Below are 16,941 nucleotides of genomic sequence, written 5' to 3' on the forward strand. Positions count from 1 at the left end.
CAGCCCCTCGAGCAGCAGCTTGGCCATGACACCACCCAACACAGCTCCGACAGCCCTGCCAGGTGCCAGGGATGTGTCCAGCAGCAGGAGACAGCCCAGCAGTGCCCGGGACAGCTCTTGGCACCAGCAGCTTCACCAGCACTGCCATAGCTCCCCCAAGAGCAGGGGAGGGGTTGTTGTGTGTTGGATAAAGCCAGAACTGCCCCTTCTAATGGCCACAGCAACCCTGACCCTGCTGTTTATACAGCTCGCACAGTTTAACACTAAGCATTGTTTAGTCTATCATTTAAATTGACTTAATTAATTCATTCAGCAAGCTGCATTCACACAAAACGCTGCTCTCCAGAGGGCAGGAGCACAGCTTTGAGCTGGGGTGGTGTGAAGGCTGAGCAAGGCTGCCCTCACCCTCGTTAGCGGCCGTGGCACAGGGGCCACGCTCATTAGTGCTGCTGGCAGAAGGGGCCACGCTCCACCAGGGCTCAGCACGACCCCAGTTCCATGAGCTGCCTCCCCCAGACCCTCCACGCCAGAGACAGACTGCTGAGTCCAGCATGGGGAATCTTCTCTGCCAGCATGGAGTGTGCAGAAGCAGAGCGTGCCTCGGAGATCAGAGGCTGAATTTATCATTTATTATTTATAAGCAGCGCATCTCTCTGAATTTCTGGCAGCTGCTCTCACAGGGCTCTGCTCTGCCTGCACACCACATGACACTGACTCCTCAGAGCTCTGGGGTTGGCAGGGACCTCTGGGCCCACACCAGAGCACTGGTGCTGATTTGCTCCAATGTAGGACTTCAGGACTTGCCTGGAGATGAGAGTGCACAGGGACCTTCAGGACAAACATCTTTCTAAAAGCTGTCACACTGCCTGACCTCCACCACATGAAACAGCTTTTCCCTTCCTCCTCACCTCCCCACCACCCCAAATCCCAGCCAAAACACCTCTCATCCTACCCATACCTATTCCCTTCTCCCACTCCTTGCTGCAATTTCCCATGCACAGCACACACAATAAGTGATGTTTTCTCCCCCCCCTCAGATCTATCCTTTCCACCAGTTCCTATTTGCAAGGTGACACCTTGCCTCACACTATCCCAGGAGTCTCCCAGCATTCTGTGTGTTTTTATCCCCTCTGCTTTCCCAAGCTTGGAGAATCTAACAGGAAAGAAAGCACATGCTGCACTAACAAGGTCCCAGAGAATCCTGATGTCCCACTGCAGCTGGGCCCACGAATTGTCAAAGATTTAACTGGCTTGTTCCCAGCCTCTCTGGAAACAGCTTTTTGTATTTTCCAAGTTCCTGCTGTTCACCCATGGTTCTCACAGGGAATAACAACCTCCTTCCCCTGTCAGATACCAGCTTCCCTATAAAGAAACTCAATTAAGAGGTTAAGAAACCATGAAAAAAAAATTCCTGCTCAGTGTTACAGAAATCCAGCGGTGATGGATCCAGCACACGACTCCCACAGCAGCAGCCACACCACACTGCCTGCCCAGCACAACCATCCCTGCCCTGGCTGAATCTCAGTCAGGAGCCCCAGCTCAGCCTGCAGGTTTCCTTCCCACGGGGATTGCCAAGCCAAGGAACCCCTGCCAGTCCCTGCAGAGCACTGGCACAGAGCTGCCCCAACACTGGGCACGCAAAGGACTCCTCCAGCTGCCCTATTGATCTGCCAGGAGCCACGAGCTGTGAGCTTCATGAAAAATGCATTTTCTCACCTCTCCACAGAGCGACAGTCAGTGGTGACAGCTCTGAGTCCCCGTGACAAGCCAGGGGACCGGGAGCAGCAGGGAGCAGGATGGCACACGGGCAGCAAGCGTGGGGCTCACCGGCTGCATGCCCTGGGTATGTGCGCAGGAATAACATGGCATAGCAGCTTGTGGATTGAGCTCATGAGATGCCTGGCTGGATGTCCAGCCCTGGCTTGGCTCCCACATGCTTCCAGTTTTGTGGCAAGCTCCCAGATGAAAAGGCAGAGGCCACTGGGATCAACCTTGTGGGTCAAATCCAGTCAGGAGCTGCCAGACGGGCAGCAAAACCTGGGATAAAGCCCTAACAAGCCAATCTCAAACCCACCCCTGAAGGGGAGGAAGGAGCTCTCTGGGGATGAACACAACCTGCTGCCACACAGGCTCCCTCAGGACCAGTCCTGGCTTTGCCCCAAGTCCCTGCATCAATCTGGACACATCAGTGCCCACGCTGGGGCTCAGCTGCTCCATTCCAACACTGACACCATGGTTACAAACACTGAGGTCAGCAGCAGTAGCTCCCTGTGCTTGGATCAAAGGCTTGATGCAAGTTTGCTTTTTTTCCATCCCTGCACTGGTCCTTTCTCAGTGGTTGCAGAGGATGCCTTTGTTAAGCAGTTAAATAAGCCCTGGGACAGGAATGAGCATGAAGTGAGAGCTGAGAGATTGGCAGTCCCACCATCCAGAAGTGACTCTTGTGGTCATTGCCGTTCCTCTATCCAGGCATTTCCCACCAAGACTGAAAAGCAACTCCTGCTCCCCAACCATCAAAGCTTCCCCAGGACAAAGCGAAAGCAGAACAGCCAGCCACTGCAGGCAGCATTCCTTCAACAGGGTTTTTCCTAAGGAAATTTAAATTAAAACAAGCCCCAAGGCCTGCAAATGCAGAAGCAAATGCACAGACACAGAAAGCAAAAAGAGAACATAATTCCTTCCTTCTCCTGCTGTTCATCTGCCACCCCTGCTTTGGGGAATGGCTTGTTGCCTTTTAGAGCTATTTTAGATGTTACTTGCAGCAACGTGTGGAGAAAACAGTTGAAATGTGATGGTGCAGCATTCTTTTTAATTAAACAATCCCTCAGGCACCAAGGAATGGCTCCAGTCAAGCCCAGGACACTGCAGGTCTGCCTCCTCGGGGGGAGGTGCTGGCCCCACTCCTCCAGCACAGCAGAAGGTCTCCCAGGCCCCTCTGGAGGTCTGCTATCAGATGGCCCAGATCTTCTGCAGGGTTTGTCCTCCCTGCTGCCATCCTGGCTTTTTGTCCTGTCAGCCTCTGCTAAGCAGAGCTTTGATCCCCCAAGCAACTCCTGGTTCAGGGACCTTCCTTCTTTTTGCTGCCCAAACAGGAAGGACATGGAGCTGGAGCTCCCCATCACCTCACCTTCAGATGGGAAGGCTTTGATGTCGTACAGAGTGCCTGGATCTGAGATTCCTCAGGTCTCTTCAAACAGCAGCAGAGCCACAGCTTGTGATCTGTGCAAAAGAGCATTTTCCTTAGGATTGGAAGTCACGCCAGCGTTCATCTCCACCTTGTCATGGCAGAACAAGCTGCATCGGTGCTTCAAAGAGCTCCTCAGCCTTAAATCCTTATAAAAAGTTGACTAAGTGGAGAACCTGTCTCTGAACATCTCATGAATTCCAGCAGAGGTTATGAAACAGCTTTCCTGTGACTGCACTGCCTGGGACCCTGCACGTGCCACTGGAACCGCAGCACCATGGGCTCCCCTCACAAGGAACGCTCTGCTGCCCCAGGAGATCTGCACTCACGGGTTTTGGAGAGAGAACTAAAGAGCCAGTAAAGCTCCCAGGTCCCTCCTGGGCTCCATGACCAGTCTCCCTGCTCCTCAGAGCCGTGGGGTTCACTCAGCAGAACTTCAGCTCCATCCCCATTGCCCCTCAGTCACAGCACTCCTAAACCTGCTCTAAGGAAGGAGAAGAACAGAGATGTGTTCTGAGTGGGTTTCCTCCACAATTTTCTCTTCCAAGAGACAATTACTCTGTCTGTAACCTCAGTACCTTCCAGTCAATGCACTGTTTCTCATCTGGAGCTCAGACCAACAGCAGGAGATCCAGACACTCAAAGGGAAAATCCTTTTGGTGAGACACCCTATAAAGAGCCATTTCATGGACTGGCATATCTCAGTATTGAGCAGCACTGCTCCACAGAGGGTTCCTCCTTTGACAGTCCTGACTGTCACTGCACCTGCTGGCTCTGCAAACACCCAAGCAGCAGCCAAAGGACACAGGGACTTTCACTCCCATGTCTTGGTGTTTGCTGTGAGGTGATTGGCAAAGCCAAGAGCTCGAAATCTGCTGTCAGAGTGAGCAGCAGACTGTTCCGTCACACACCCTCAGCTCTGATCCAAGAGGCACCTGCAGCACCTTCCTCTCTGCTGTGAGACACCAGAACATCCTGAGCAGCTGCCTGTGCATCCTGGTGGTGCCATGGCAGGTGGGGACATGGCATATCCACCACAGGTTTGCCACACCACGTCTGTACATGTCTGAGCTTCTCCCACGATAACTGCAGCTCTCAGCTGTCCCCTCCTGCACACAGGTTTTCTACCCAGCCGTTCTGCAGAGCTCCTCCATCAGCTGCCATCTAAATGAAGCTGCTCTGTGAATCCAGGCTGTTTCAGTGACAGCCTCCACAGTGACTTCCAGTGACCACACACGTCACACATCAAGACAAGTTTGGCACTGACCCCAATGAGGGAGTGAGAAATCTCCACACACCCAGAGGCAGGCAGGGGCAGTTCCTCATATGTCAAAGGGAACAGCAGTGGGAACAGGCCACATGTTTTCTGAGGCAAGGACCCTGACAAATGGCACATTTATTGTGCTATTCAGGAAGAAATAATAACTACAGTGGCCTCCAGTCTCCAGCTCTTTTAAGTCTGTACTTAAAGAAAGAGCAAAAAAAGACCAAAGCAAACAAGGCTTCCACAAAACCCTCTAAACAGGCTTTTAGCTGCTGGACAAAAGCGTGGCAGCAGGAACTGCTCTGCATTGTCCCATCTCGTTCCTGTTTCGTAACAGCCCCGGCACTGCAGGCAAAGCACAGCAGCAGCAAAGCCCTGCTTGGGTGCTGGAGCTGCCCTGGCTCCAGCTCCTGCCTCGCCACTGTGCTCCAGGTGTGCTCCAGGTGTTTCCCAGGTGTGCTTCAGGTGTGCTCCACGTGTGCCCAGCTGCCCTGGCACGTGCTGCCTGCTGGGCTTGTTCATCCCAGGGCAAAGAGCAGGGAGCCAACCCAGGCACCTGTGATGCCATGAGGATTTTTGCCTTTTCTTTTATATACCTTTTATGTATTCTCAGTGCCCTTATTCCTTATGTCTGATAACTTACCATGAGCCTGGCATTCTGTAAGGCCAGAAAACCAAACATCCAAAAGGCCTCTCAGCTGGAGGCTGGAAAGCCCTAAGCTGTCTTGAGAAACTAAGGTCCCCTCTAAAATACATCCTGTAAATTAAAATTAGGCCCATCTAGTGAGAAATACTTTGAAATAGGAAGATATCAGGCTATTCCTTCAAGCCTTTCATTGAGGCATCTTTGTTAAATATGCTAATTTGCAAGGTCTACAAATTGTATACGTGATCTACCATGTGTGTGCAGTTCAGCACATTCCACCTTGGTGAAGTGGTGCACCATAAAGATCCATATTAAATACCAAGATAAAAACCCTTTTTCCCCTGTCTATGTCTGGCTCTTAATTTTAAGACCAAGGAAAAGGCATCACCTGGTGGGTTCTGTGCCAAGGGCATGGAACAGCAGCACCCAGGGCTCCATGCACAGCTCCAGGATGATCTCCTGGGAACACATTCCCAGCACACATAACTCTCTGTCTAATCAGGCACTCAGCCCTCTTTTGGAGGAGATTTACAGAGAGGTTTTTTTTTTCTCTTGGAAGCAATAATAGATGGACAGCAGGAAAGGGAAGAAATTAATGAACAAGTAATCATTCCCAAAGTTGCAAATAGGAACAATTCCTCACTCTGAGACAACCCTGAAAAACAAGATTAAAATGCTTAGGGGACATATTCTGAAAACTGCAGGTAATAGAACAGATAAAATGTATTTACACTATCTCACAGGGGACATGTACTTTTTATTCTGCTGAGGAATGTAATATTCTGCTGCTCATTGCAGAGCTAAAAGGGTGTCCTAAAAAAAGGAACTTAACAAAGTGTTTTTAGTGGCAACTGGGTCTGATTCCAGAACACAGGTTCTCCTCTGCCCTGCAGCCAACACGCCATGGGAGCCACAACCAGCACCTGCAGACACACCCAGCACACAAACACCATTAATAATCCATGCCAGCAGCACCGTTACCAAGCAGCAGAAAGGAGGCTGGGATGGCAGGGGGGGTCACAGCAACACTCTCTGCACTGATGTTTCCTAAGAGGAGGAGGCAGGGCTGCCTTCCTCCACTTCCCAGCGCCCGCAGAGCCGCGGCTGCCAGCGAACAGACTGTGCCTCAAGTAGCCGCCAGCAGAAACAATTTGTCATGTGTCAGATCAAATAAACTCTTATGAGGCCACTGTGCTCCCTGAAGCAGACGGCTGCCAAACTCCAGAGGAGAAATCCAAGGAAGCGAGGCGGCCGTGTCAGCCCCGAGTGCTTGAGGAGCCCAGCACACTCCTTGCTGTGAGACTGCAGATCCCGTGCAGCACCCCACACCAGGCAGACACCAGCAGCTCCCATCAGGAACAAGGGTTTGGTGTTTAAATTAGCACTCCACATAGTCCAGAAAGTCCACATTCCTCATCCAGCAGCACAGCACCTCGCTCATCCCAGGGAGGCCTGAGGAAGGCTGGTATCTGCCAGGTGTCTGGAACGGGCTGCAATGGATTATCACTTGTCTGAGCAAGTGCTTCTTCCCTCCCAGCCAGCACATGCTCTCCTGCTACAAGAATTCCCTCAAAACGGCATTACAGATTACTACTTTTTCATTTTAAATAGACTTATTTTTGTTCACTCCCAAGCACCATTGCAGTTCCCCATGCATTGGGCTTGTGCCCTTGTGCTGAGGCCCCTTGCAGGTCCTGTTTGCTGCACAGTCCTGCAAGAGCCACTAAAGCACAGGGCCCAGGCATGTCCTTGTCTGTGATCCTGCTGGGAAGAACAAACCCCTAAAGTTGCTGCGGGCACTTCTGCAAGAATAAATCATGCCAGCAGTACTGTGAGGATCTCAAATCACTCACCTGCTCCTGCAAAGACCAGGCTCAAGCACTCCCTGGTCTGCACAGAGGGTACATCCCTCAGCCCAGGGCTCAGCCACTGGCTCCAGATGATCCAGTGTGCTCCATCTGGGAGCAGCCACCTGAGCCCTGCCACAGCCAAGAAAGCCTCTCCTTCTGTAGATGATGGATAATGGCCCCATAAAAGTGGGTCTGCAAGAGGCCTGAGGTTCCTGGCTGGAAGGAGATTAGTTTATGGCAGAGTGAGAGCAGCCACAGGTAGAAAGGCAGGAGATGCAAAGGAAGGACAGGAGAAGCTGGACGTGTTGCTTCAAGTCACCAGAAAGCAACCTCCTGCCCCAAAGCCCAGCAACAGAACCTTGACACTGCCTATCAACAAAAGGAAGTGAGCAAATGGGAAATCTGGCAGCCTAAAGCAAGGAACAAGGGAAGAACAAGGATTCAGGCATGGGGCATTCCCCCAGCATTAGCAGGGCCAGTACAAACCTCAGCTGTGAGGGGTTTTTCCAGTTTATTTAAACAGCATCCGGTGCCTGATGACGAGTTCTATTTATACCCCTTCTATCTGTACCAGGACTCCTCTCCAGCCACAGGGACTGGCAGGAGCACAGGACCCCATCCATTGCTCCAGGAGCCTCTCACCAGCTCAGAACACAACCCTCAGCCGGCCCAGGCACCAGGAGAGCTGCAAAGGACTCACGGTGCTGCTTCCAGCAAGGAGCAAACAACACAGGCTGTGCCTGGAACACGGCAAGCGTTACACTGAGATCCAGGGAGGAGGAGGAGGTTACAGCCTCCAGTCTGTCATTTCCAGCCATGCTTTTCAGGCAGGTACAGCTGCACAGACATCAGGAGTCAGGTTCCCACAGATTCCCAGCCTTTGCACGCTCCAGTTTCCAGCCAGCAGCTCTCTGGACTGTGACCCAGCCCAGCTCAGGGGTGGAAAGCAGTGCCAGCTCCAGGCACAGCCCTTGCCCCCAGCCTTTGAAGGCAGGTTAAGCAGGCAAAGCTTTAGGCATCAACCCAGGACATGGCTTGAACTCACATCTCTGAATGGAGACTCTGCCTCTGAAAAATTAATGCTTTTTTCAGCTCTCTGCCTTTGAGAGATTTCTGAGAGAATCAAAGGGCTGGAGTGCAGTGGGAGTCACACTCACATCGGGTTCCTCAGCAAACTCTGGTTCTGTTCCTGAACAATGGTAATTTCTCCAGACACCTGGAGAAACCAAATCTGCCTCAGCCAGCCCATCTCACCCTGCTCCTCAAATCTGAACTAAGGAGCCCATTAACAGCATCAGTGACAAATTTCTTTACCCAAGAACACGTGTCCAAGTGCCACGCTGTGAGCACTCAGATGGTTCCCAGAAGCCTCCTGCTGATGTGGAACACTCTTCCCAAGCTTCCCCACATACACTCTGTACTTGATTACCCCACACTTGCTGGGAGAAGAGGAACAAAATGCACTCCAGAGCCACTTACTGATTCCTGATTTGAGTACAACCATGGCAGCAACACCATTTTTCCCTCCCTCTCCAAGGCTGGCACATGCCATGTCCAGTTCCCAGAGACAGGAACCTCACACCCAGCCCTTCTGTTCTGTCACCCTCAGGAGGGCCCATCTGGAAGAGCCATCACACACTAGGTACCAACACAGTATTCAAAACTACATGCAGAACTTGCAGAAGCACTTAGATCACCCACGGCTCCTGTTGGAAATTTTCCACAGTGCAAGAGTTTATTTTGTGGGCAGGAAGAGAGCAAGAAAATTAATTAAGGCAGAGTAAGAAGAAAAAACTCCTCCTGAAGTGAGTTAAATACACTAAAGCAGCAGTTGTGAGCAGGCCAAGTCCATTTTAAGGGTTATACATTTTCACTTCCACAGTCTTGAAAAGGAAAATGAAGAGACTTTGTTCTGTATGCATATTGTCCACCATTTGTTATTGTCTGTCTATTGATGCTCAGTTGAAAAACAAAATTTAATTAAACCCCACAGTACTGCATTGCCTGCCTTTGAAATATGCCTGCATTAGTGGATCATTACAGTAAATGAAATACAGCTTCATATCGGATTTTTCAAATAACGTCCTAAAACTGTTACAAATTAAATAATACTCCTGCAGAGAGAAATTAAGAGACAGTGTTTTTAGCAAGGGCAAAGAGATGTTTACAGATGAAGTCTGGAATAAGACGTGGAAGCAATCAGGCAGAGTTGCCACAGGGCCCTTCCAGACCTTGTTGGGAGGGTGCTGTGTACCAGAAACTGGAAAGGAAAGAGTGTGCCAGGGGCAGGCACAGGGAAAGGGCAGTGTCCCCAACCCCACAAGAATGTCTGCATGACTAGACCAGGGTTTTGGGGTGTTCTCAACCCAGAGAGGTGTTTCTGCATGGGGGAGAGCTCACTGCAGCCACACACCCTCCACGTCCTCCCCAAACCCGGCCAAAGCAGCCATGGGAGTGAAGCCTTGTAACCACTCAAAGCATTGAAAGCCTGGACACTCAGTGGGCAAGGAAAGGGATCCAGGAAGGTGCTGTTGTGGCAGGATGAGAAATACATCCACAGGGAGGAGAAAGCAACAGGAGCTTTGTTATCTCGGGGTAAGTAAAAGCACATGTGGGTCAGTGAGTCAGCATTGGGCACAGCAGCAATGCCTGATGTGGAACACAGCAAAGCACGTGAATATTGTATGAGCCTTACAGCTCTGGCTTCAAGAGATCTTCTCCTTAATAGCACCTGAGCTAATGCCAAGTGTTCTTTGACGATTTATTTACTCCAAGAAACCATTTTCCCTAAATAAGAGGAGCCCGTTACCGCATCCTTCTTCACGTGAGCCTGGAAAAGGCTGCGCCCTGCAGCTCCTGTGGCCTCATCTCCATGGTGATGCACCAACACACACACACACACTGACTCCAGCAAGAAGGCAAACCTCCCCAAAGGAAAGGCTGAACCTCCCAAAAAGAAAGGCTGAACCTGCCCAAGGGAGAGGCTGAACCTCCCCAAAGGAAAGGCTGAACATGCCCAAGGGAAAGGCTGAACCTGCCCAAGGGAAAGGCTGAACCTGCCCAAGGGAAAGGCTGAACTTGCCCGAGGGAAAGGCTGAACTTGCCCGAGGGAAAGGCTGAACCTGTCCTAGGAAAAGGCTGAACCTGCCCAAAGGAAAGGCTGAACATGCCCAAGAGAGAGGCTGAACAGCCCCCAGGGAAAGGCTGCAGGTGGCAGAGCTCTCAGCAGCACCAGCCCTGGCACAAGGTGTGCTGCAGGTGTTGGCAGGCAGGGCTTTCCCAAGAAGCAGAGCAGGTCAGCCTATCAACAGGCTGGAAATAAAGAAAACCTTGCAAGGGCTCCTCTGGATCCATTTTATAGGAAAACAGCAGATTTCCAGCTGCTGTCCATGCCAGGGAGCAGCAACTGAGAGACAAGTTCCTGTAGTTCTCATCAGCCTGTGAATCAATTATTTATAGGAAGAAGGTTCAGCATATAATCATTGAAAGCTGTCAACTTCCAGCCCACACAGAGCTTCCTCTGTGGAAAGGCTGCTGGTCTGTGAGCCAGGGACTCCTCACCCCTCATGTCACAGGATTAAATGAGCAGCTGTGATACGAGGGGATCCATTACACTACAGCCACAATGAGCACTGGCACCCCAAGGCACTAACAGCACTCAGCAACATCGGGCAAAAACCACAGGAACACAGCAAATGCAGCCCAGCATCCTTCCTAAAGGAAAAATACAGCAGTGAAAGGGCATGGGGAGTGATGTAACGGGGCTGGCACATGGAGCAGCTGGGGAAGGAGACTCTGACAAGGCTCTGTGGGGCCAGCCTGTCGAAGGCAAGGCAAGCACAGCACTCAAGAACCAGCCCAGTGCTCTCCTACCCCCACAGCAAAGCCTCTGTAGGGATCAACAGCTCTCAGCCACTCACCTGCACATCCCCAAACACTATCCCATCAGGAGACTCTGGCTTTGTGCTTCCCAGGCTGTGGCAAAGCCACTCCTAATGGTTAAGAGCAGCACAAGCAGCTTGCAGAGAGGATGGAGATTGCTGAGGCTCTGCAGCTCCCAAGGGTGGGAGCAATCCTCGAGTGCCACAATCATCAGGCTGTGGGAGCACGCCAGGAGCAGGGCAGACAGAGGCTGAAAATGAGCAGGCTTCACACTCCCAGGTACTGCAGGAAACGTGCTCATCCTCAGCTTACCAGCACTCTTTGAGCATAGCCAGAATGAGGTGTGAACATTAAAAACACACCAGAGTGCTGCTCCCAGTCTGCTGGAGGAAATAGAGGGAGGGGGATGTCTGATGGGGAGGAGAGGGCGCAGCACAGGCACCTCTGGAAGAGCCCTGCCTCTGCAGTTCAAGGTTAAACACCTCCTTTGCACTCATCTCTGAATCTGCCTCTCTTTAAAGCTGCACCAGGTAATTAGAATCATTATAACTATTATTAGACCATAATATTATTATAGCATTTTTGCTACACTTGACATCTGTTGGCTGATAGATTTAACTGGTACATAAGAAATAACTGTGCAGAGATTTCTTGCAAATGAGCACCAACACGGAAGACATTAAAGCATTCTGCATTCAAAAAGTTAATTTTATGGAAGGACACTTGAAATACAAATTCTAAAATTAGGTTAAACCTTTAAAACCTGCCGTTAAAGGAATTATTTGGGCTTTAAGTAGGCAACCATTTAAAAAATCCTGACTTTTATTTAGATGCTGGAAGACATATATGTGGCTTGGTATCTCCTTCAGATCAACATATGCATCTTTTTCCCATCTACTCCAGAGATTTCTAAATCATCCTTCCAACTTCCTTTCCCTCTCTCTGCAGCAGGCACTTGAATTATTTGGGCAGAGTCTGACTGCACAGGGAACCAGTATAATCAGGGCTCTTACAACCTGCTGTCTGCAAATCCTATAGAATTATCAGCAAACACACATCCAGAATAAAATACAGCCTCCTGCAGCCCATGAAGCCCAAAGGGCTTTGCAAACTAGACTTGGGATGCAATTTATCCACCACTGAGATTCAGCTGTAATCCAGAGTGGAACACAACCTTTCCATTCATATTTAACTACAGCACACAGCCCCCTGGAGAAAAGTGAGGAAGAATCCAACAGAAGCCATAGGAAGGTTTTAGGGAGACTGAATTTTCTCCCCTAGAACTGAAATTAGGTCAGGGCATCCACCAAGTTGGACACAATGATGCTTGTAGGTGCCTTCCAACTCAGAATATTCCATGATTCCATGACTCTACCATCAGCCACAGACCAATAGAGGAGAACAAAGAGGGCACAGCATCTCCATCCTGTTGATGGTGTCCCTGAAGCACAGCTGGATTGAACAGCTGGGTACCACAAGTTACCAGCCTGGAGAGGAGGAAGACATGAACACCACAGAGGAATCCTGTGTTGTCCTTAAATTCAGTGGGGCCCAAATTTCACCCCACCGTTACACCCATGTGCAAAGAAAGATGGAATAGCACTTCAGAAAAGGACCAATTCTTGAACCTCAGGCAGCTGAGCCCAGCAGCTCAGTACTCACAGAACTCAGGGAGGGTAGAGTTGGGCAGAGATGTTTGCTCCAGTGAAATCTATTTCAGCTCTTCCTTAATCAGTTGGCACTGAGGTGACAGCAGAGGCCTGGTGCAGTGAGGTGTCCTGCAACCACCCACCAGGACACAATATTTGGGATTAAAAATGAGTGTCATTAATTTCTCCAGAACAAGTAGTTTTCTCTTTTCCAGAGAAGAGCAACCACACAAGGAACTTGGAATTGCTTGAGGAGAAAAATGCATTTTTGCTACCTTAGCCACATACAGACAAGCCCAACTCTCACTGAGGAGAGACTTATAGAGAGAAAAGGGGAGCAGGAGATGCTGGACACAACTTCCCCCACTGCTGAGGCAGCTCTGAGTGGGAAGCAGGGCTGAGGATTGTCTCAGAGCTGTGACAGCTCCAGCAAGTGTCAGCAAGAAGACCCAGGTGAACAAAGTTCATGAAAGCTCTTAAAAATCACCTCAGCCTTCAGAAGGAGAGCACAACACAATCCTCCCCTACAGAGACCTGCCCATCACACCTCTGACCAGCACAAAGCAGGTTTTTCACTCTATCCATCTGATGCTTTTTGAATAGCCAGAGGAGCTGGGTCTGGGCAAGCTCACCTTCATGAGGCCCAGTGCTCATTAATAAGAAAAAAAAGACCAACCAAAGCAACTCAACCCCACACACTTGAGGGGTAGCTATCAGCAATTCCCTGTCACCACAAGAGAAATCCTTGTGTATGAGCCCTCGGAGCTCAGCCCAGGTCTGCTTCTGTTCAACCTTTCCATTAATAGTTTGAACAAAGAAGAGAAAGCACTTTTATAAAACCTGAAAGGATGCCCAGGAGTTAAGAGCTGGAGGCACTCTGGAGGTCATGATCGGAATTGATAAACTGAAGAAAAGTTCCCAAAACACCAACAAATCAATAGAAAGAAAAGCAAGGAAAACAATGCAAAGAAGTGTACTTGGAAACAGCACAAACAGAGATCAAGCACACAGAGTCCAGGGTAAGTTCTCCAGACAGAGGGAACCTGGGGAAAACTGGGGACCTGACTAAATGTGCCAGTGCTGTGACACCACAGCTCCAAAGAGCTGAACTCCCCTCTGTGATCCAGGAACATAAAATACCCAGTTCTGGGCTCCATGCTGGGTATCAGCTCTGAGGTACAGACAAACCAGAGGGTCTGGGCAGCCAGCAGAGCAGTCAGCAGTATAAAACATGCTGCCCTACACCAGCTGTGGAGGGGTTTCTCCATCCCTGCTCCCTCCAGGGCCAGTCCCAGCTCTCAGATTTTAACAGGGTTTACTCACAAGGAAAACCAGCCACAGGACTCCCCACTCTATGAAGGCAAGAGACAAACTGGCTGCTCAGTTTGCTGCAAGGACAAGTTAGATGGGCTGTCAGGCTCTGAGAGTGGGATTCCACCAAGGCCCAGAGGGAACTGGGCCCTGTCCAGATCTGCACTACCATCCACCGCTGCCCAGCCTGGAGCCAAGCATCTCTCACCTGGCTCAGGACAGGGGCACGGACAAGGAGGCTGTTCCAGGCCTGTATTTCCTTTTAGCATCCTCCATCTGGCTACTCCTACAGCAGTGACAAAGCCAAATGAACAGCCTTCTCTTCCCCAAAATACAACAGAGCTCCTCATCCTGCTGAGGGGCACCCACACAACACAGAGCCAGCACTGCTGTGACCGTTTCCATTCACGCCTTCCTTATCCCTCACTAACAGAGCTCATCAAGCTTCATTTGCCACCTGCTGCTGCAGCAGAGAAGCCAGCAGGGAATGGGATGCTGCCCTGGGGGAGGGCATGGTTTCCTAGCTTCCCTCCTCCCCTTCCACCCCACTGACCTCTGCAATGCCTGAAGCCCACAGGGGCCATCACCCAGCCCTGCCCACCCCAGACACCTTAATTTGAGGGGACAGTTGTTAAAAGCCATTGCCACAAGGTGTTACAAAGCAGGTGACACCAGAACACAGCTGCACCAAACCCAACCAGCAGCTTGGGAGAAACCCAGCAAGGGGGCAAAAGCTACAAATCTCATGCAAAAGCAGGGCTTAGCTCTCAGGAACGTTTCACATTTCCCAAAGACTCAGAGGGATTTGGGGTTTTGCTGAGCTGCCTGGTGAACCACAGCCAGAATGGATCTCACGGGGAGCAGGCGCCGTCTCCCTTGCAGGGCTGCTTCCCAGAGACCCCCAGCCTTGTGTCACTTCCCACTGCAGGTGCTAAGAATATCTGTGTGCTCATAAAAAATAGCAACCAGCTATTGAGAACTTATCAACAAAGTGCTCAACAAATCTTAATTAAAGCTGATTCACCTCGCTCACGAGCCCGAGTGGAGCGTTATTTCTCAGAGGAGAACACTGGGTGTAAGAGCTGAGGTGGGTTACAAAAGCCACGGAGGGAGTCAGTAGCACAGAGGATAAGCACATGGAAAGGCTGACTATTATCCCTAAATTTATCCCAATAATCCACTGCCTCACAAATTCTCAAGGTATGGCTGCTGTGCTTTCAACCCCATCTGCTCAACCCAAGCAGAAGCAGAGACAGGTGTGGGGGTGCTGGAGTTTGCCAGGTGTTTTATTGCTCAGGCCAAAGGAATTCTCCACTGTAAAAATGAAGGTGGTGGTGGCAGTAGCACCAGCCCTGCTCTTGTGCTGCTTCAGGACACAGGGACAACACTGTGGGGTCAAAGGCTGTTCTGACAGTTCACCAGGAATTGTTTCCAGCTGATTTCTTACCAAGAATCGTATTTGTATCCTTTCCAATTTAGTAAATACATGGTCACATAGACAGCAGCCTCCAGAACACTGCTGCTCTCACCTCTGCTAGCTGGACTCCTACACTGAAGTTTCTGGGACAGTATTTTGGATACTTTCACCACAGAAATACCCTAGAGGCTGCTGAAAAACTAAGTGGATCAGGCTGGGTCATTTTAAGGCAGGATTGGGGGAAAGAAAAGACAGAAACTTAGAAGTGCGTCCCTTAACAGTGCTACTCCCAGAGAACAAATTAATTCAAATCATCACAGGGAGCAGGAGCACTGCGGCAGCACGTAGGGTAAATGACAGGGCGTGCCATCATCTTCTAACATCCTCTGAACACGTATCTGCACTTAAAAGGCTCCTGCCAGGCTGTGCACGGACCAGCCTCTTGCACAGACAGCTCCACCACAGAAATGCCTCTGCTGATCACCCTCCTTTGGCAGGCACACTGAGCAGCACCAGCGCAGGCAGCTCTGCCTCTGCGCTGCACTCGGACTGGGTTAGTTCTAGCAAAGAAACACTGCAGAATAAATAACTTAAGAAATTGTGTCTATAGAGCTTGGTGTAAACCCAGACCCTCCTGAAGGTGGGCAGCATCAGAGCTCTGTCAAAGCTCACTCCTAATGCAAGTGTTAGTCAACCAGTGAACTTAAACATTTTAACGCAACATTCCAAACAGTGTTTATATACAAAATCCCATTTGCTCAGCGTTCTCTTCCTGGCCTTGTGGAATGCATCGTTTCACCAGTTCTCCTGCCAGAAAACCATATGCGGGCTTGTACCAAAACAATTAAACCGGTTTTAAAATTCAGACCTCGAGTTACAGAGCGCACACCCTGAAGAAACATCCATTTTAATATTCCAGAACTACTTCAATTTTTCCAGCACGTTTTTATTCCACAGCAGCCTGGGCACACAGTAGGCCAGAGGTCACGCAACCTCGTGCTCCAGGCAGGATCCAAACTGCGCCCGTTGGGGGAAACTCACGTGTAAGATTTTTGTTTAAAAGTCCTGAGTGTAAGGGACCCCTGCCCTGCTCCGACTGTGTGCCTAAGTGCCCCTCACAGGGCACGCGTTTGCTGCAGCACTCCAGCCGCACAGGCTGCCCGTCCTGCCGGGGCTGCCGAGCCTCCGGGGCCGCACACGCAACGTCCCCAACGGCCCGGCCACAGCCAATGAGGGGAACCGGGCCGGCGGGCAGCCTCCACCCGGCAAGGCCTTACCGCCGGGTCCGCTCGCGCGAGGGCAAAGCAGGGAGGCAGCAGTGGGTACCCCCGGGCCGGGACCAGGGCTCCGTCCCGGATCGCGGATCCCCGACCCGCAGCTACGCCCCGGCCCTCACGGGCCGCCAGCACCACCGCCCCCTGCTACCCCCCCACCCCGACTCACCGCTCCGCACTGCGCACGCGCCGCCCGGCCCCAGCCGCCCCGCCCCGGCCCCCCTCTAGCCAATCAGCGCCGTCCTTGCACGAGTTCCTGCCATTGGCCCCGCCCCTGGCCCCGCCCTACTCACTCAGCACGGCCCCACTCTTGGCCACACCCCCTGATCCGTGCCTGTCTGTCACCGCCGCTCTTGGTCCCGCCCCCTGGTCCTGGCCCCGCCCCCTGATCCTGGCCCCGCCTGTGCCCTGTGAGGCGGCGGTGGCGGCGCTGTCCCGGCTCCGCCGTGTCCCGGACTGGATTC

The 16,941-nt window shown here is 51.3% G+C and overlaps 1 protein-coding gene across 2 annotated transcripts in view; it reads right to left on the bottom strand.

Annotated features, from left to right (window-relative positions):
* Positions 1-16,582, bottom strand: part of SIL1 (SIL1 nucleotide exchange factor) — a 328,507-nt gene extending 311,925 nt beyond the window's left edge. The window contains exon 1 of one of the 2 annotated variants that reach the window (XM_059483627.1): positions 16,481-16,582. The gene's annotated coding sequence lies outside the window, so the exon portion shown is untranslated. Of the gene's footprint in view, positions 1-3,127; positions 3,221-16,480 lie in introns of those variants that run through there. The other variant, XM_059483629.1, reaches the window with a different exon arrangement.
* Between the last annotated feature and the right edge of the window lie 359 nt (positions 16,583-16,941).

The sequence above is a fragment of the Ammospiza nelsoni genome, chromosome 16, assembly GCF_027579445.1.
Source record: "Ammospiza nelsoni isolate bAmmNel1 chromosome 16, bAmmNel1.pri, whole genome shotgun sequence".
In the NCBI taxonomy this organism is placed as follows: Eukaryota; Metazoa; Chordata; class Aves; order Passeriformes; family Passerellidae; genus Ammospiza; species Ammospiza nelsoni.